Source organism: Tursiops truncatus, chromosome X (genome assembly GCF_011762595.2).
Source record: "Tursiops truncatus isolate mTurTru1 chromosome X, mTurTru1.mat.Y, whole genome shotgun sequence".
NCBI lineage: Eukaryota > Metazoa > Chordata > Mammalia > Artiodactyla > Delphinidae > Tursiops > Tursiops truncatus.
In genome coordinates, this window is record NC_047055.1 from 88,765,087 (window position 1) to 88,786,193 (window position 21,107).

General features: G+C 38.9%; 1 long non-coding RNA gene across 4 annotated transcripts in view; it reads left to right on the forward strand.

Annotated features, from left to right (window-relative positions):
• Nucleotides 1–21,107, forward strand: part of LOC109551273 (uncharacterized) — a 125,350-nt gene that overhangs the window by 60,243 nt on the left and 44,000 nt on the right. For all 4 annotated transcript variants that reach the window (XR_012329188.1, XR_002177987.3, XR_012329190.1 and 1 more), the window contains exon 3: nucleotides 19,104–19,189. This is a non-coding gene — a long non-coding RNA (uncharacterized lncRNA). The remainder of the gene's footprint in view (nucleotides 1–19,103; nucleotides 19,190–21,107) is intronic.

The window sequence follows — 21,107 nt, forward strand, 5'->3', positions numbered from 1 at the left end:
AAGCAGAAGCTTGGTGTGAAAACAGGAAATTCCTTTTAGAGATGTTACCCTTTGTATTCTGATTTTCTCTTTTAAGGATACGGTGTTAGCCCTTCTGTCTCTTTTGGGGAAATTGTTTACGTACGGGAAAGAGAGATTTGTTTCTTGACAGGTTTGATTTTTTACTTCCCAGTAGGGTTCTGTTCCCACATTTCCAAGTACTAGAGCTAATCACTCTTACTTAAGCTCAGGTATTCAGAAGGTGTATTTGAGGCTAGTGTTAGGATGGGATTTCTGATGATTGATGTTTTATAAACGTCTGTGGTGAGTTTCTATGTCTTCCCTATGGATATTTTAACAATTTGAATATGACCATCCCTTCCCACTATCACTTTATACCTTGGAAGTTTGGGGTTAACCTTCTGAGTATTTATATCACCAGGTGATATAAAAAGCCATGCTTTCTACATTCCACAAAAACATTGGTATATTATTTAGGATGCTCCAGAGAAGCAGAACCAATAGGATAGATAGATAGATAGATAGATAGATAGATAGATAGATAGATAGATAATTATAGGAATTGGCTCATGCAGTTATGGAAGCTGAGAAGTTACCTGATCTGCTGCCTGCAAGCTGGAGAACCAGGAAACCTGGTGGTATACCAGTCTGAGTCCGAAGGCCTGAGAACCAGAAGCACTAACGTCCAAGGGCAGGAGAAGATGGATGTCTCAGCTTAAGCAGAGAGAGTGAACTTTCCCTTCCTCCCCCTCTTTGTTCCACTCAGACCTTCAATGGATTGGATGCTGCCCACCTGCATTGGTGAGGGGAATCTTCTTTACTCAGTCTACTGATTCAAATGCCAATCTCTTCCAGAAACACTCTCACAGACACATCCAGAAATAATGCTTTGCCAGATATCCGGGCATCCCTTAGTTCAGTCAAGTTGACACATAAAACTAACAATCACAATTGGCCACCTATCGAAGGACTTTCCACTTTCAGTTGTGTGTTTTGTGAGGAAAAAAATGCCTTAAATCAAGTTGCCAATAGCCAGTATTATAGAAAATAAGGCCTTTCCTCATCCCCTCACCACTTCCATGAGCACAAGTAAAGTGGTGGTAAAATAGGTAAGAAAAGTACCTGTTTTGTTAGGTTGTTTTCAAATGCACTCCCTTCTAGTTTCTTGAGTCCTTTCAGCTTGGTTTCCATTGGATTTGGGAATTTGTGAGGAAACATGCTGGGGTTTTTGCTCTGGGCAGGTACTTGTACTCTTGGCCTTATGATAGGAGAAGTGTGGGAGGGCAGATCAAGGGCTGTGGCCCTGAAACTCATGTCATTGAAAGCTGGATAACTGATCCAAGCCAACGACTTAGAAGAAAAAAAAGGACTCTGAATGCTAGAATTATGTCTTCAGTTAAAATCGATCATCTTTCCATAATTGGAGAAATAATTGACATAAACAGTCATATATGTGTCAGTTGACTGTCAAAGCAGAATTGTTTCCTCCTCATCACGCTTTCAGAGAACTGGCAAATTCTACCATTCTGGAGAGTATTTATCTTTGTGATAAAGAGATAAAAAGAGATGTGTCTCTACCAAATGTAAAATAGATAGCTAGTGGGAAGCAGCCGCATAGCACAGGGAGATCAGCTCGGTGCTTTGTGAACACCTAGAGGGGTGGCATAGGGAGGGTGGGAGGGAGATGCAAGAGGGAGGAGATACGGGGATATATGTATACGTATAGCTGATTCACTTTGTTATACAGCAGAAACTAACACAACATTGTAAAGCAGTTATACTTCAATAAAGATGTTAAAAAAAAGAGAGATGTGTCTAGAACAAGATCTAGGAGGGTTTTCCTGTCTTATGCTTACTTTGAATTCAGAGGACAATGTGTTTAAGGATGATCAGCTGTGAGGGGGAAGTTATAAACTTTGCTCCCTGCCCATCTCTGTTTCTGTACCGTTTTGAGCATGCTCTTCTCTAGGGGTTCTTGGTACATTTAGGGGCAGAACGTGACTCTGTTCATTCTCATTTGTATTAATTAAGGCATGTTCACCTTTTATACAGTTCTCATAACTGAGTTTTAAGTCCGACATTAGCTGATCTATTGTTGTAATTGTATGTATTAACTTTCCCTTCCAACTTAATTTCATATGCATATTTTTCTCTCTCATATGTATTCTTTGAGGATAACATCTCTAAAAACTCCTTATATTCCCTGGTACCTTTGTGTGAATTAACTCAGCAAAATACTTCAGTTCATTTGTTTAAGTGTATGACCATAGCTTTCCTCTTTCTCAGTGAGAAATAATTCTTTTCTCATCTCTTTCATTTTTTTAAAGATTTTTTTTTCATGTGGACCATTTTTAAAGTCTTTATTGAATTTGTTACAATATTGCTTCTGTTTTATGTCTTGGTGTTTGGCTGTGAGGCATGTGGGATCCTAGCTCCCCGACCAGGGATCGAACCCACACCCCCTGCACTGGAAGGTGAAGTCTTAACCACTTGGACCGCCAGGGAAGTCCCTCATCTCTTTCATTTAATATCAAACTTTCTTATTCATCTCTGTGTTATGTAAGGGCCTAATCAATGACCCACAAAAGATTACTCATGGGAGTGAAGAAATTGACCTTGTCAAAGGTGCCTTTAAGTAGAGAAAATGTGACAGCTTCCTCACAGGCAGTCATAGTTTGGACGTATTGGTTTTTGTTCCCTGAGATCTAGTTTTCTTGTTTTGTTTTTAAATTTGAGTTTTTTACAGTTTGTAAACAACCATCTCAGCTCCTGCATACACAACACATATGTACGCACACTCACACAACACACACCAGCTTATTTGGTTAATGAAATTAAGCAACTGGATGGTTAGGTTTTTCAAAGTTGAGTCAGTTGTCTGACACTTAGGGAGAAAAAAGCTTTGATGGGATCAGTTTGTTGCTCAAAGCCAGGCATGAGGGAGCAGGTTCCACAAGTCCACAGCAGCTATCCCAACTCTTGCTGATACATGTCACAGATTTCAGCAGAAGAAAAACCTTTACTCAAGGATGCTGTGATAATGCCTCAAACAACTGTGGAATGATGGTTCTGCAAACCAGAAATGGATATGTTCTTCTTGTAGTCATTTATTGCTCTCACAGAAACAATATGTTCAATGGTTATTTGAGTAAATAAGTCCTTACTTGTAGAGACAAGATGAAGCAGTCTCTCAAAAGAAGTATTTTCAAAAATCAAAAAGGTCAACACTGGGACTTCCCTGGTGGCGCAGTGGTTAAGAATCCACCTGCCAATGCAGGGGACACGGGTTCAAGCCCTGGTCCGGGAAGATTCCACATGCTTAGCTGGAGCAGCTAAGCCCACACGCCACAACTAATGAGCCTGTGCTCAAGAGCCCGCGAGCCACAACTACTGCAGCCCACGCGCCTGGAGTGAGTGTTCCGCAACAAGAGAAGCCACGGCAGTGAGAAGCCCACACACCACAACGAAGAGTAGCCCCCTCGCCTCAACTAGAGAAAGCCCGCGTGCAGCAACGAAGACCCAATGCAGCCAAAAATAAATAAAATTTTTAAAAGTTATTTAAAAAAGAAAGTCAACACTTGTAATAAAAAAGAACTATGCTAAAATCCACTGCACAGATTTTTGTAGATATTTGATTGAATATTGATATCTTGGACTACTAAATATAGAGAACAACCATTAGCAATGTTACTGATTGAGATCATATTTCTATTTTTATTATTAATTAAAAATAGTATATGTATTTGGTTGCGCCGGGTCTTAGTTGCGGCACGTAGGCTCCTTAGTTGTGGCTTGAGGGCTCCTTAGTTGCGACAGGCTGTCTCCTTAGTAGTGGCATGCAAACCCTTAGTGGCGGCATGCATGTGAGATCTAGTTCCCTGACCAGGGATCAAACCCGGGCCCCCTGCATTGGGAGCACAGAGTCTTAACCACTGCGCCCACAGGGAAGTCCCAGGACCTTATGTTTCAATGAAGGGCATCAACATGAAAAGATACTGTCACTATATGATAGAAGTAACTGGGTACTATGGGGTCCAGTAGAGCATCAGCCCTACAGAAGTGGGAGATGATTCAGGAAGCCTTCTAAAGGTGATATTGAGTCTTCTTTTTCATTTCCAGAGTTTTTTTTTTTTTTTTTTTTTTTTTTTTGTACGCGGGCCTCTCACTGTTGCGGCCCTTCCCGTTGGCGGAGCACAGGCTCCGGACGTGCAGGCTCAGCGGCCATGGCTCATGGGCCCAGCCGCTCCGCGGCACGTGGGATCCTCCCGGACCAGGGCACGAACCCGGGCCCCCTGCATCGGCAGGCGGACTCCCAACCACTGCACCACCAGGGAAGCCCTCCAGAGTTTTTTAAAAAATTGAAGTACAGTTAATTTACAGTGTTGTGTTAGTTTCAAGTGTACAGCAAAATGATTCAGTTACACATATATATTCTTTTCCATTATAGGTTATAACAAGATATTGAATATAGTTCCCTGTGCTATACAGTAGGCCCTTGTTGTTTACCTATTTTAAATATAGTAGTGTATATCTGTTAATCCAAAACTCCCAATTTATCCCTCCCCCACCTTTCCCCTTTGGTCACCATAAGTTTGTTTTCTATGTCTGTGAGTCTATTTCTGTTTTATATATAAGTTCATTTGTATCATTTTTTTTAGATTCCATGCATAAGTGGTATATGATATTTGTCTTTCTCTGTCTGACTTACTTCACTTAGTATGATAAATCTCTAGGTCCATCCATGTTGCTATAAATGGCATTATTTCATTCTTTTTTATGTTTGAGTAATATTCCATTGTGTATATATACATGACATCTTCTTTATCCATTCATCTGTCGATGGAGACATCGAGTCTTGAAAGATGAGAAGAAGTTAGCCAGATGGAGAAGGGGAAGTCACTGTAGACAAATAAACATTATTGCTTTTGTTGTGGTGGTGAGTAAGAATGAAAAATTCCATCAGAGTTGGGTGCTTGCATACACACTCAATTATAAATGGTACCTCTAGAGAGTTGAAAAAGGCTTTTGAATTTTCACATCTAGAGATCCTTAGGAGCTAAATGTTTTTAAAAATTTGACAGTAAAAACTTACTTTATGCAACCATCTTTCCTGTACATGAGCAAAAAAATCAATGTATTTTATATATTCTATAACTTACTCCTATAGAACTATGAAGTTTATGTTTCTATTTCAACTAAATAGCGATTTACAGGACACTTATGTGGAAAGCATTAATATTGCAGGACTGCTCCATAGAGTTGGGCAGACTGTACACTGCACACCTCCAGAGGGCGCATCTACATAGAGCAGGATGCATAGCCTGCACAACTATTATATGGAAGCCCTACTTTGGGACAAAATGATAAATAAGAATCCTGAACTCAGATTTATATTATAAGAGGAAGAATAGGACAAATGCCAAAAATGACTCTTTTCTCTTTATAAAGCTTCAAAGGGCAATGAGGTCACAGTTAATTGAGGCTTCTTGGGAGAAGATAAACAGGTAGTATTCTAGTGGAGATGAGTTGGTAGGGAAAGAAATAAGGAAAGGAGTAGGGAGAGCAGCATGAACCAAGAAGGGTGTGAGAAAAGCCTGAACAAATTGATTGATGAGCATGTGGTCCCTTTAGGATGTAAGACAGATTAAGGAACGTTCAGTAGAGGGATATTTGGCTGGAAAAGGTCCATATTATAGAGGAACTCGAAGTCCTGGCAGTGATGTTGACACAAATTTGGTGAAGGAGATCAAGCAAACATTGCAAACCGCTGACCCCATGGTGTAGCACTTGTATGATTATACACTGCCTAACCCTAAGGGTACTGTTTATGCTGTGTTCTACATGAATGGTGCCTATAGGGTTTTGCAGTACATAGCCTACACAACCATACACAATGGCTCTGACCCATAGGCTCTATTCAGCTGCTAGAGGTGTTTGGCCCCTACACCAATGGCTTGCATACATATTTTTTCAATTATGTAATTAGTTGCCAATATTTAAAATATGTCATGTAATAATATGGATATCAGTGTATTACTGTACACAGGTAGTGTATTCCATCCTTAGATTCAGCCATTTCTCCAGGGAACCCGAGTTCCTTTTATTAGAGAGTAGTATTTAAAAGCCAAGATCTGGGCACTGGGAGTGCTCATTGGTACTGAGATGTCATTGCTTCTAGACCCTCTCAGCAGACAGAGAAAGGAAATATATGTATGTATACTAACTCCTGTATACACAAATATCTATAATTCTGTATCAATCTATCTATAAATATCTATCTACCTACCTTCCCACTTACCTACCTACCTGTATTCATACTGATATTTCTGATTCTAACCTAGCACCCCAGCACCTCTGGGTTTATTCTAGCTTATCCCACTTGCTTATTTGTAAGTTCTTTCTCTGACAGGGAGAAATCTGGGTCCTATTACCACAATTTGCTTACTTATTTGTTCAACAATAAAAATGTAAAGTAGTTTTAGAATTGTTGCTGTGAGAAACAAAATTATCAACTAGAATACAGTGTTTATGTAAAGTTCTTTTTGTATTTAGCCTTAGATTGTTCAGTGAAAACACTGTTTTCATAAGTTAATCAGAAATGCTTGAATAAATAGATAAATGGGGGAGGAGAGACAAGTCTTGCTTACAAAAGAATTCCAAATAATATAGGTGGATACTCCCTCTGAGGGTGGGCTAGACTTAGTGGCTCATATCCAAAGTAAAGTAGGGAAAAGGAAAAATAGTAACCCTACAGTGGAGAGACATGGCAAACACTACATTAACCAAGTGATGTGAAGGTTGGCATCATCAGTAATAAGTGAAGTTGATAATATATACCAACTGATATGATGTGATAAGAAAGACACTTCACCTCTATGGTATTCTTCCCCAAAACTAATAATACCAGTATAATCCTGAGAAAAACATCAGACAAACTCAGACTGAGGGACATTTTACTGGATATAAGGCCAGTATTCCTCAAGAGTGTGAAGGTCATGGAAAACAAGGAAAGACTGAGAAACTGTCAAAGACCAGAAGAGACTGGGGAGACATAAATAAATGCAATGTATCCTGGATTGGATCCTGGAACAGAAAAGAGAATGTTAATAGAAAAACTGGTGACATCCAAATAAAGTCTACAGTTTGGTTAATAGTAATGTACTAATGTTGGTTTCTTAGTTGACAAATGTACCATGAAAATGAGAGATGTTGACAATAGAGAAAATTGAATAAGGAACTCTGTACTATCTTTGTAACTTTTCTGTAAATCTAAAATTATTCAAAAATAGGCCTATTTTTTAAAAAATTAATGAGGTTGGCTTTTTTTCTCTCACAGCCTTCAGTGAAGTCATGTCATGCATTTGTAATATACTGAAATTCATTTGTCACATGTTTCATTCCATCCTGGGATGCCCTGATATCTTGGTTGACATTTTTTACTTGCATAAAGTTTACTTTTTGTTTTGTAAAATTCTATGGGTTTTTACAAATGCATAGAATCATGGATCCACCACTCTAGTACCATACTGAAGAGTCAGTCCCATAACAGAAAAATTTTCCTGTGCAAACCACTTGTAGTTAACTTGTCTTCTACCCCAACCTCTGGCAACTACTGATCTTTTTGCCATCCCTATAGTTTTACCTTTTGCAGAATGACATATAGATAGAATCATACAATACATAGCCTTTTGTATATGGCTTTTTTCACTTATAAAAATACATTTATGATTCATCCACATTGTTGCATGAATCAAGTATGTTCTTTTTATTGCCAACTAGTATTCCATTGCATAGATATAACATAGTTTTTTTTTTGTTTTTCTTTTGTTTTCTTTGACAGTTGTGGTTGTTTCCAGTTTGGAGTGATTATGAATAAAATTACTCTGAACATTAGCATACAGGTTTTTTGGTGTGAGTATAGTCTTTCAGTTCACCTGGGTAAATACTTAAGAGCAGAATTGCCAGATCATGTGATAAGTCTATTATATGAGTTTACATTTATAAGAAACTGCCAAATTTTCTTCCAAAGTGGCTGTACCACTTTGCATTTCCACCAACAATAAATGAGATTCCTGTTACTCTGTCTTTGACAATATTTGGTATTGTTGTCAGAGGGACCCTAACCCCACCCTTAAGTTCAATAATTCACTATAAGAACTCACAGAACTCAAAAAAAGCTGTTAAGCTCATAGTTATGGTTTATTACAGTGACAGGATACAGATTAAAATCAGCAAAGGGAAGAGGTGCATAGGACAGGGTCCAGGAGAGTTCCAAGTGAGAAGCTTCCAACTGTCCTCTCCCAGAAGAGTCATGGACAAAGCTAACTCCTCTCAGCAATGATGTGTAACAATACACACAGATTATTATCAACCAGGGAAGCTCACCTGAGCCTTGGTGTCCAGAGATTTTATTGGGACTCAGTCACATAGACACAGATGACTGCCTGTGTGGCCAATCTTAGTTTCCAGCTCCTCCAGAGGGGAGCTGATACCACATGACCCAAAGCCCCACCGTAAATCACATTGTTAGAGTATCTGGTGTGGTCCAAGGCTGCCCCCCCACCAAGTAAAACAAAGACACTCATCAGGTGGGACTACTAAGGACTTAAACATTACCTCCCTAGAGCCATGGACACAAGCCAGACTTTTGTTTGGGTAAGGTTAATTCTTAACTATGCAAATAAGAACTTAATATTTTCTAATCCATTATCTGAGTTTACATGAAAAAAAAAACAGAAGCTTTTTCTGTAAACAAAAATAGTTAACTTTTCACTAAAAAGCCATAGTACTGTGGTGAGTGTGTTTGCGTGTGTGTGTGTGTGTGTGTGTGTGTGTGTGTGTGTGTGTGTGTGTAGAAAGAAAGAGTAGTGACAAGGAGGGAGGAAGAGGTAAGGAGAGACTGAGATTATAGTAATAATATATTTAGGAAACTTTCTCAGATTGTATTACTGTCATTTATATGTTTGGTTTTCTTCTTCATTTTAGTTGCTAGGAGGTATGAGATGAAGTTACAAAGTCTTTTGTCTATTGTTTCCTCTTTTACAAACTTCTGATATCAATACTGTTGAGGTTTTAGTTAGATTGTAAATTTGTGTTTTACTTTATTTCATTGCATCTTTTATTATTTTAAGGTTGATAGGACACAAGCATCCTGGACAAATTTTTCAAATGTCATTGTTAGGTCATTGTCAGATTTCAAGCACAAGATGAGAAACCAACACTTGTATTTGTCTTGCCTTTTTCCAAAATCCTAGTGAAACATCCAAATAGATATTTTTAAAAATATTCATCCATAAAAGCTCTGAAAAAAGAAGGATATCATCAGTGGACCAGAACTTTTAAGTAATTTTTGGAAGATGGAAAGTGGAAAGGTTCCTAATTGATGAGAAAACCGAAAGAGGACAGCTGCCTGGAGAGGGCCCCCTTCTTCCCCAGAGACCCAAAGACATACCAAACTCTGAGTTCACAAGCACAGAGAGGAAGAATGGTCATAATTATAGTAAGGAGGTACTCTAGTGAAGATATAACTTGTATGTTTAGTGCCTCCAAGTCCATAACAGCACCTTCTGCATACAAGATGGTGCCCCTTCTTGGCAAATGAATTACAAAATGGCATGTCTTCCTCATGGGTTTGCCCACACCAAGACACAGAGTTTTGAAAGGCGAATATAACTGATTTCAGTCCTATTCACTGCCTCAGTGGGATGTCTCTGTTCAGGGAAAAACCTCTACAGCCTTAGCTGGTTGCCCTGTTTGTTTTTTTGTGTTTTTTTTTTTTTTCTGTTTTGTTGTGTCTGCAAGATAGGTACGTGAGAGTTCCTCTGTCTTTCCTAGGGAAGGTGGTTCTTCAAGTGCTACGTGGAAAGGTTCCTCTAAGGTAGCACAAACAGCATTGTATGTTTTTCACATCTGGGCCCTCTTCAGAGGTTCTCAAATCTAATATTCACTTCCAGTTCTGTCTGAGATGGAGTAGCCCCATTCCTACCACATCCTATCTCTTACAACTTAAAAAAAAAAACAAAACCCTGGAAATAGCACACAAACAAGCATAAGAAGAATCTGAAATGTGGAAAGAAGATGGTAGATGGTCCAGGGACCTCAGGACTTGAGGAACAACATGGTAGTGAGTTTCCTTGGCTTCCTTATTGCCTCTACATTCTGGACAATGGCTGCAGAAGCCTCCAGTCTGGAACTTCCAACAGGCACAGAGCAAAAAAAAAAAAAAAGAAAAAAAAAGAAAAGGAACAAAAAGCTCCAAGAAAAGCCTAGTTTCCCTAGCCAAAGGAACAGGAAAATGGTGGCCTTCCAGAACAGAAAATCTTTTTGATAATACACACCCTACTCCAGGGGGGCCAAACAGGGAACTGATCTTCCACCCAACCCCCCTCCTTGGCCCTATGGAAACAGGCAGTGGCATTCCAATGTCCCTACCCGGTGGTATTAGGGGGCCGAGCAGATTACATTATGTAGGACCTTTTAGGTGATGGTAAAGACTTGGAGTTTTACTCTGAGAAACCAGTTGATGGTTTTGAGCAGGGAGTGACATGATCTGACTTAGTTTTAACAGGATCTGCCTGGGGAGTTGAGGATAGACAGGGAAGGGGCAGAAACAGGTTGTATTTTCTTTGTTGAACTGCAAGACAACTCAGCAAAGTTGTCAGGGCATGTTTTATCACGGCATTTTTTGGTTAAGACAACTGAGACTCAGAGAGGTAAAGTAGCCTGTTCAAGGTCACACAGCTAGTATAGGACAGAGCTGCATCTAGCACCCGGACCTTCAAGCTTCTGTGAAAGGAGTAGCTAAATTTACAGAATGCAATATCACTTCAGGAAGATTTTTAAAGAATCCCTACTAAAATGCTGCCAAGTATTTGTGAAAATTGCATCAGAAAGGGGGAAGGGGGGAAAGCAGAGATTAAAAAAAAAAGGGTGGAAGGATGCTAAATGTAGGCCTGCACTGTCTCCCTTCCACCATTAGATGGCAATTTTCTATTTGTTACGGAGGAAATGGCGCCACAGTTTCCTGAGCAGTTGACAGAAATGAAAGAATTACGAAATGAAACTAATGAATAAGTGGATCGAGGCTTTGAAAAAAAACAAAATTCAATTGATCCAGTACATGTGTGGGGTGGTAAGAGAGCGGGATCCGGGATTTAAGAGCAGTGGTAGAATGAACAAAATAATTTAACAATCACTGCTGACAGCACAAATTAGAACATTGATTTTCAAACAGCAGGTTGTAAAGAAGAGCAGTTCCTAAAATCAATTCAGTGAGGGGCAACTAACAATCTTTTAATTCAAAAGAACAAAATAGAAAACGTTGGAATGCATTGCAAATAGTAAGATCAGAATTAATTTGTGACTCTTGTCTGGTTTTATAATAATAAATACATATGTATTGAGCCATAATGCAAAATGTATTAAAAAAATTTTATCATGAGTACGGTCAAAAGAAGTTTAGAAGACTCTGGGCTAGATGAAATGTAAATGAGCAGGATTGCACCTACTTGAAACACATGATTTTGTGGAGGTGTTTATCTTGGTTTTAAACTTCCTTTTTTCTCTCCTCCCCACCCACATCCAGTCTCAGGGCCTGTTATGGGCTGAATTTGTGTCCCTCCCACCAAATTCACACGTTGAAGCCCTAACCCCCAGTACCTCGGAATGTGACTGTATTTGGAGATAGGGCCTTTACGAAGGTGATTAAATTAGAATGAGGCCATTGGGGTGGGCCCTGATCCAATCTGACTGGTGTCAAAGGAAAATTTGAATACAAAAAGAGACACCAGGCATGTGCATGCACAGAGGAGAGAATGTGTGAGGACACAGGGAGAAGTAGGCCATCTACAAGCCAAGGAGAGAGGCCTCAGGAGACACCAAACCTACCAACATCTTGATCTTGGACTTCTAGCTTCCAGAACTGTGAGAATATTAATTTCTGTTGTTGAATCACCCAGTTTGTGGTATTTTGTTATGGTAGCCCTAGCAAACTAATACAGAGTTAGAGTGTGATATTTTGTTTCTGAGACCTGGGACAAGAAAAGACCTGGGCTAACTGAATGTCCTGCTGCTTTCCAAATGAGAGTTTCTGGATTCAATTCAGTTCTTCGCAGAGGAAAGCGCATAAGCTCTTATGCCAAATGTACCTGCATTCTCCATCATTTTAATAAAGGTGTAATTTTGGCTTAGTTAACCTCTCCAAGATGAAATTTCTTTGTATATAAAATTGCACTAATAATACTTTTCCTGCAATGTTGATGTAAAGATTAAATGATATACAGTTGGCTCCCCATATCCACAGGTTCCACATCTGCAGATTCAACCAACTCTGGATCAGAAATATTTGGGAAAAAAATTCCAGAAAGTTCCAAAAAGCAAAACTTGAATTTGCTGCATGCCAGCAACTATTTACGTAGCATTTATATTGTATTAGATATTATAAGTAATCTAGAGATGATTTAAAGTATACGGGAAGATGTGCATAGGTTATATGCAAATATCCTGCCATGACATTTTATATAAGGGACTTGAGAATCCATGGATTTTGGTGTCCACAGGGGGTCCTGGAGCCAATCCCCTGTGGATACCAAGGGACAGCTGTAATTATCTAGAATTCCTAGCAGTTAATAAATCATTGTAGTTTTTCCTGCTGTCGTCATTGTAGTTGCTTGTTAGTGTTATGTATTCATTTTGTGGCTGTTCCAATTTCTGTCTTTCCTTGAAAGTATGTTGTCTTCTGGAACATTCACTAAAATGGTTAAGAGGTAGAAAGTGGGCATGAGAGAAGTTGAAAAGACCAAAATTATTTGATCCAATGTAAAAAGGTTTGACTCGGGTAGAGGAGTTGTTGCCACATGCCACATGTTTGACTAGGGGAGAGGAGTGGTTGCCACCATGTGATGCAGCACTAGTTCAGGAGATTAAGAGGTTAATTAGTAAATGGATCAGAGATTTTAATAATAATAAAAATAATAGACAAAAACATGAATGAATTTCTTTTTAAAAATTTTGGGGTAATTGTGGATTCATATACAGTTGTAAGAAATAATACAGAGAGATCCTGTGTAGCCTTTAGCAGTTTTCCCCAATGATAACATCTTGCAAAACTATAGTACAAACAGGCAGATTCATAGAGACAGAAAGTAGAATAGAAGTTGCCAGGGGCTGAGAGGGGAAATGGGGAGTTATTATTTAATGGTTATAGAGTTTTTGTTTTGAGTGATGGAAAAGTTTTGGAAGTAGATAGCAGTGATGGTTATATCACACTGTGAATGTGCTTAATGCTACTAAATTATGCTGTTAAAAATGGTCAGAATGGCAAACTTCATGCTATCACAATAATAAAAATTTATCACAGTAATAAAAAGAAACCTTGTTATGGACTGAATGTTCTCTCCCAAAATTCATATGTTGAAGCCCTAACCCCTAATGTGATAATATTTGGAGGTAGGGCCTTTGTGAGTTAATTAGGTTTAGATGAGGTCATGAGAGTGGGGCCCCCATGATGGTATTAGTACCCTTATAAGAAGAGGAAGAGACACCAGAGTTCTCTCTCTTGGCCATGTCAGGATACAGCAAGAAGGTAGCCATTTGCAAGCCAGGAAGAGGGCCCTTACAATAAACTGAATCTGTCAGGACCTTGATTTTAGATTTCATAGCCTTCAGAACTGTGAGAAATAAATGTCTGTTGCTTAAACCACCAGTCTATGGTATTTTGTTATGGAGGCCTGAGCAGACTAACACACCTACAGTACAATATCACAACCAGGATACAGTCAAGATACAGAACACTTGTATCACCACAGGGATCCCTCATGTTGTCTTTTATAGTCACACTCTCCTCCCTTATCCCTGACCTATGGCCACTACTAATCTGGTCTCCATTTCTATAATTTTATAATTTCAAGAATGTTGTATAGATAAAGCCATGTAGTATGTGACCTTTTGGGATTGGCTTTTTTCTCTCAGCCTAATTCCCTTGAGATCCATCCAAACTGTTGCTGTATCGATAGTTTGTTCCTTTTTATTGCTAAGTGGTGTTCCATTGGTATGGACGTATCACAGTTTGTTTAACCAGTCCCCCACTGAAGGACATTTGGGTTATTTCCAGTTTTAGATTATTATTAATAAAGCTTATATGAACATTTGTATACAGATATTTGTATGAACATAAGTGTTCATTTCTTTGGGATATATGCCAAATAGTGCAATTTCTGGGTTGTATGGTAAGCCATGTTTAGTTTTCTAAGAAGGTGCTGCCCTCTTTATCAGAGTGGCTGTACCATTTTCCATTCCCACTAGCCATGTATGAGTGATCCAGTTTCTCCACATCTTTGCAAACATTAGGTGTTTGTACTATTGTTTTTTATTATAGCTATTCTGGTATTCAAATGTTGAACCAGCCTTTCACACTTAGAATAAATCCCACTTGGTTATGGTGTATAATTACTTTTATATATTGCTGGATTAGATTTGCTAATATTTTATTGAGGACTTTTTGTGTTTAAGTTCATGAGAGATATTCTACAGTTTTTCTTTTTCTTTTTCTTTTCTTTTTCTTGTTACTGTCTTTGGTTTTGGTATCTGGGTAATATTAGCATCATAAAATGAGTTGGAGAGTTTTCCCATCTGCTATTTTCTGGAAAAGATTGTATAAAATTGGTGTTAATTCTTCTGTAAATGTTTGGTAGAATTCCCAGTGAAACCATTCAGGAGCTTTTTAATTACAAATTCATTTTTTTCAGTGCTTATAGGACTATTTAGGTTGCCTGTTTTATTGAGGTTGAGTATGGTAGTTTGTGGATTTGGAGGAACTGGTCCCCTTCTAAGTTTTCAAATTTATGAGCATACAGTTCATAGTATTCCTTTATTATCCTTTTAATGCCTTCAGGATCTGAAATGATATCCGATGTTTTATTTCTTGTATTGATGATATGTGTCTTCTCTCTTTTTTCCTCTTTGTCACTCTTGCTAAAGTTTATCAGTTTTTATCAATTTCTTAAGAAGAACTTTCTGTTTCATTGATTTTCTGTCTTATGTACCTGTTTTTAATTTCATTGATTTCTGCTCATATCTTTATTTTTCCCTTCCTCTGGGTTTATTTTGTTCTTCTATTTCTAATTTCTTGCTTTTACCCATTCTGATGTTCTTCTTTCCGTTTTGAAGTTCCAAGCCTTCTTCTCTTATCATCTCTGCTATTTAGAGAAACTTCTTTAGCCATTCTCTAAAGGTAGGTTTGCTAGTAACAAATTTTCTTAGTTTCCTTTGACCAAGAATGCCTTTACTTCCTCTTAATTCCTGAATGATATTTTCACTTGATATAGAATTCACAATTGACAGATCTTTTCTTTCACTACTTGAAAAATATTGTGCTATTTCCTGCTGGCCTCCATGGTTTCCTTTGAGAAATACCCTGTGATTCAAATTGGTATTCCACTATAAGTAATGCATTATTTCTCTCTGGCTGCTTTCATGATTTCTTTTTTTTTTCCTTTTTGGTTTTCAAAACTTTTCAGAAGTTTTGTGTCTTGACATGAATTTTGTTAGGTTTATCCCTGTCTGAGTTTCACTCAGTTTCTTGAGTCTTCTTGAATTCACCACATTTGGGAAGTTTTCAGCCATTATTTCCTCAAAAATATTTTCAGTTCCATTCTCTCTCTCTCTTTTCTGCTATCCCATGATACAAATGTTAGATCTTTTGTTATTACTCCATTAGTCTCTGAGACTGTTCATTTTTTTCTCTTGTTGTTCAGATTGGGAAAATTCTATTGATGTGTCCTCAAATTCACAGATTTTTGCTTCTGTCATCTCCACTCTTTTTATTATTGTATTTTTCAGTTCTGTAATCTCTATTTGGTTTTCTTATATAACTTGTATTTCTTTGCTGATATTTTCTATATTTTTTCATTTGTTTGAAGAGAATTTGTAATTGCCTGTTGAAGCATTTTTATGACGGTTGCTTTAAAATTCTTGTCAGATCATTCCATCATCTGATTCATTTCCATGTTGGTGTCTATTGATGGTCTTTTCTCATTCATGTTGTGATTTTCCGGTTCTTGGTATGATGAGTGACTTTTTAATTGTATCCTGAAAACTTTGGATACTATATCAGTAGACTCTGGATCCTATTAATTCTTTTTTTTTTTTTTTAAACAGTCAGTCCCCTGGTTGAGTTGTAGCAGGAGGGCTGAGTGGTGTATATGTTCAGCTTCCCTCTGGTGCTCGATGATACTACCCCAGCAAAAGTAGGCAGTGACTCCACTGCCATATTTTAGATATGTGGGCTGGAAGTTCAGCTCCCCCCTTGGCTCCATGGACACCTTCCCAGTGAAAATAGGGCACTGACTCATGACATCTCATTGCCTCCTAGTGTGGATGTAAGCTCAGCTCCCCGCTGGTTCCCACTGACATTAGTGAGGGGTAAAGCCAAGGGTTGACTCACTGCTTTTTTGCTACAGGGTAGGGGCAGTAGCTTGGCTTTGTGCTGAGCCCCTCAAACATACAGGGAGAGGAAGGGGAAAGTGGAATGCCAACAAACCTCACCTCTCACCACCTCCTTCTGCCTTGTTGATGCCTGGTAGGGATGGAGGTTCATCTCCTGACTGGGTCCCACTGATACTAGGGGAGGGAGAAAGCAAAGTTTGGGTTAGCTCACCTCTCGCCACCTCATTCAGCCTCATCATTAATGTTGGGTGGTACTGGAGGCCCACCTCTCCACTGGGACCTGCTGATGGGAGCAGACGGGAGAGAAAAGGAACGCCTGCTAGCCCTGTTTCACACCAACTTATTCAATCTTGTTGCTACTGGGTTGCTGTGGAGATTCAGCTTCCTACTGGACCATGCTGACACAAGAAGCAGGAGAATAGTGGATGGTGTAGCACTGACTAGACCTGATTAGCACCACCTTGTCCAGTGTCATTGATGCCAGATGGGGGTGGATACTTAGTTCCCCACTGCTGGGCCCTGCTAACACTTGGGATGGGGGGAGATCAGAGTACTGACTAGTTTCATTTCTCACTGCCTCGTTAAGTCCCCCTACTACCCAGTGTGGGTGGAGGCTCAGCTCACTGCTGGATCTGCTGATACTACCCTATGGGGGGGGAATCAGAGCACTGCCTGCTTCCTTGCACAGGGATAGAAGCTCAGCTCTCTGCTCAGCCCCATCAGTACCCCTGCAGGGAAATTAGAACACCACCTGCTTCTTCCAGTGGGGCTTGGAAGATCCCACATAAGGAGACGTGCTTTTTTTCTGTTGGTTGGTTGGAGTAGTGCCGGTGTTGCCAAAAGAGTTTTCTGTTGTTTTGCCATCCTTTTTCTGGTCCCTCAACTAGGGGTATCCAGCTTTTCTTGAAGCTTTTTCTTTTATCTGTACCTGTTGGCAATTCTTGGTTTGAGGTTTCTACCGGGCCCTGTCTGGGATATAAGGGAGGCAGTAAGGAAACCCAGGGATCTCCCCTGCGTTGTCATGTTTCAGGTGCCTGGGAAGTTTGACTTCTTTCCACCTTTCAGAGTCTTCCTAAGCTTGTTTGTTGTGTTATAGCCAGGGTTTCTTAGTTGTAAAGGGAAAGCCCTGGGAGGAATGAAGCACTCCATCTTGGCCCAAACCAGAAGTTCCTTGTATTTCTTTTTAATATGGGAGTAGAGAAAGCTTTTCGAACTGACTCAACATTTAGAATCAATCAATAAAAGATTAATACATTTTCTTACATTAAAAACACATAATCATAATCAAATGTAAACCTGGAGAAAATATTTGACATGTATATGACAGACAAAAGATTAATTTCCCTAATAAATAAAGAGATCTTAACAATGAAGACAAAAAAGTCTAACATCTTGATAGAAAAAATTGTCAAATGGCAGAGTTTGCAGAGAAATGCAAATGAACATTTGAAAAGATGCTTACTTTCACTCATAATAATAGGAATGCCAATTAAAACTACACTGTTACCATTTTACCAAAATCACATTGGCTAAAATCCTCAAGTTTGACAGAACACACTGTTGACAGGCCTGTGAAGAAACAAGTACTCTCATACGTTGCTGGTGGGAGTGCAACATGGTACAATTCCCAAGGAAGGGAATTTGGTTTATCTAGCAAAATTACACTTACCCCTTGACTTAGCAATCTCACTGCTAGGAATTTACCTGGTAGGTATGCTTCTATAATTATGAAATAATAAATGCACAAGGTTATTTATTGTGGCATTATGTTTAATAATGAAGACTGGAACTCTGAAATGTCCACCAATAAAGGACCTATTGAATAAACAAAGGTATAGCCTCATAATGAAGTATTATACAATTGTATAAAAAGAATGAGAAGTTGACTGTGTACTGATATGGAGGTTATTTTGCTAAAAAGATGTGCAGAGCATTTATATAGTGTTTTATCTTTTGTATATAAAAGAAAGGAAGTAAGAATATGTGTATATGTTTGCTCTCCCCTCCCCCCAAATACCAGAAACTAATAGAAACAGTTACCTGTAGAGAGCTTGGGAAGGGGCTGAAGAGGAGAGAATAGGAATTGGAGAGAGATTTCCCTGAGTATGCCTTTTTATATAGCTTGACTTTTGAAATATATAAATGTTTAACTTCCAAAAAATGCAATGAAATAAAAAAGAAGACAAAGCAAAGCCTAAAATTGGAAAGAAACGAATAAACCTGACTCTATATCAAAGGTAACAGAATTGCTCAGAGACAAGAATTATTTCAAATAATTTATGAACATAGTATTTCAACTGTACTGAAGTCAAAAAGAAGTGAAAAGAATCTTAAATGTTACTTTGTAGTTTTATTGTTAGTGGTAGCATTGGTATTGAAATTTTGAAACTCATGTAGGTGTATGTTTTGTATTATAGATAAAGCAAATAAGTAATTATGTTAATTATATATAGAACTAAAATCTTCAGTATAATAGGAAATAAATACATGTATAAAATAACTTTTGAAAAAGCCTTATAATGTTAAATTTGAATGGAAAATATCAGTATGATCTCATGATTAATATATATCATATATATCAAGCATGATATCATGATTAATATATATATAATATATGTTATTATATATATAAAAATATAAAACGTATATATATTTTTCAGGACCAGCGACATAATTTGTGTGACCCAGTGCAAAACGAAAATGTGGGGCTATTTGTTCAAAAACCAGGAATAAAGTGCCATTAAAGGTAAAACATAAAGGCTTTTCCTTTCTTCTACAGTCTCTCACTCACTCAGCTTGTCATGGTGTTTTTTATTTGCCATTTAATGGTGTTCTAAGTAAAGAAAAATTAAAAATTTAAATTATTAGCATGAATTTTACCCTTAGTCTTTATATTGTACAATGTCAGTTTTAAAAGCAAATGTAAGAGCATTTGACTTGCATGTGGAATAGCTGAAACGTCACAATTTGTATTTTGTGACTTATCCTGGAGACTGTCTTGAGCTGGCCGGAAGAGACTAACACAAACCAGATTTAGGAAATGCGAAGGAGGAAGAAAAGGTATCCCTTTGCATGGGATACTTAGGAGGCAAGTACAGATGCTCCCAGGCCCCCAGGGGCCCTGCCCTGTGACAATGGGGCATGACTAATGTGATATGATGTACACCCCGGGCCAGGGGCAGGGAAGTCAAGCCAGCCATTTCCCCTTCCTATGGGCCTGCTGCTCCAACTCAACAGCTAATGGGAGACCTCCAAGCATATTGGAACTTTAGTGCTGGGATACACTAGTGATCTGGATTGGTGGTGGGGGAGAGGCTATCCTTGCTTGGTCACCTGCTAAGTGTGATGTGGCACTGCTAACCTGGAGTGGGGACACCACCACCATGCCTTGTCCCAAGATGTTGTGGGGCAAATGCACCCAACCCTACCTTCCCTACGCTCATACCCAGGCTCCCATTCGGGACAGAGGGCAGCCAACAGTGGTTGCTAGGAAGGGTTGGAGATGGGGAGGCTGGGCAGGGCCCAGGGCACCAGGAGGCACAGGAGCAGCCCCTGGGAACCTGTCCTGGGGACCCAAGCATGAACTGAGGCTCCAAGCCCCTGGCGCATGCTCCATTATCACATTGGACTCTACTGACCAAATACAAATATAAAGATAAAATTGCAAATAATTTCAAGACAGTGATTACAGAGTATTAAATTCCAAGCACACGGCCCTTCTGGGCACAAGTGCCTGTATGACTGTCCTGGTAGCTTGCCCATGAAGCTGGCCCATCTATTTCATAGCGCTGTTCACTTCTCTGGTCTAGAAGCAATGACATCCCAATAGCAATAAGCTTACATTGAAACCACATCTTGGTTTCTAAATTCCCTAATAGAAGGAAACAGTGCTTCTTGGAGAAATGGCTTATTTCTGGCTTGGTACAGACAATATATAAGGTGAGGCTGGGGCTTCTTATGCCAGAAATTAAGAAAGCACCAAAAGACCAATGGGAACAGTTGAGCATCAAGAGGAAAAATGAATGCCTTTGCTTATGATGATTGAATAAATTAAAACCATGAGTATCATGAGTCCCTCATGACACTCAAATGAGAGAAAAAACTCATTAGTGATTGGTGATGACTAATTATACAAACACTTTATTCTGAAAATTGGCAACCAAAGGAAAGAGTTAAGCATTTACCCCGACTTTTAAGGAAAAACTTGTTTGCCTCCTTTTGATTCTTCTTTATAGAAGAATGCCAGCTAACAGTTGCAAATGAATTTTTATAGTAGCATCATTTTGGCATCTTCCAAGAATATAATCCATTCAGGCAAGGATCATTAAGGAATGCTAAAACAATTGGGTGACATTGATGGAGGCCGTATACTTATGTGGTATCTAAGTATCACCCCTCAAGTTCCTTTTTAATTACAAAGAGAAAAACTTAGCTTGGTTGTCATGACCTTAACCCTGTGATCACAGTTAACACCACTTACAGTGAGGTAGACTGAGGCTATGTGGTGTAATATGATGTGATGCAATATGAAGACCACAGTGTCACCTAGGTAGCATTCTTGCTAAAAATGTTTAACCTGAATCTAATCAAGCCTCTAGACCTAACATCCAGTTTATAGCCTAGTTTACTAGGCTGCCATAACACAGTACCACAAACTGAGTGGC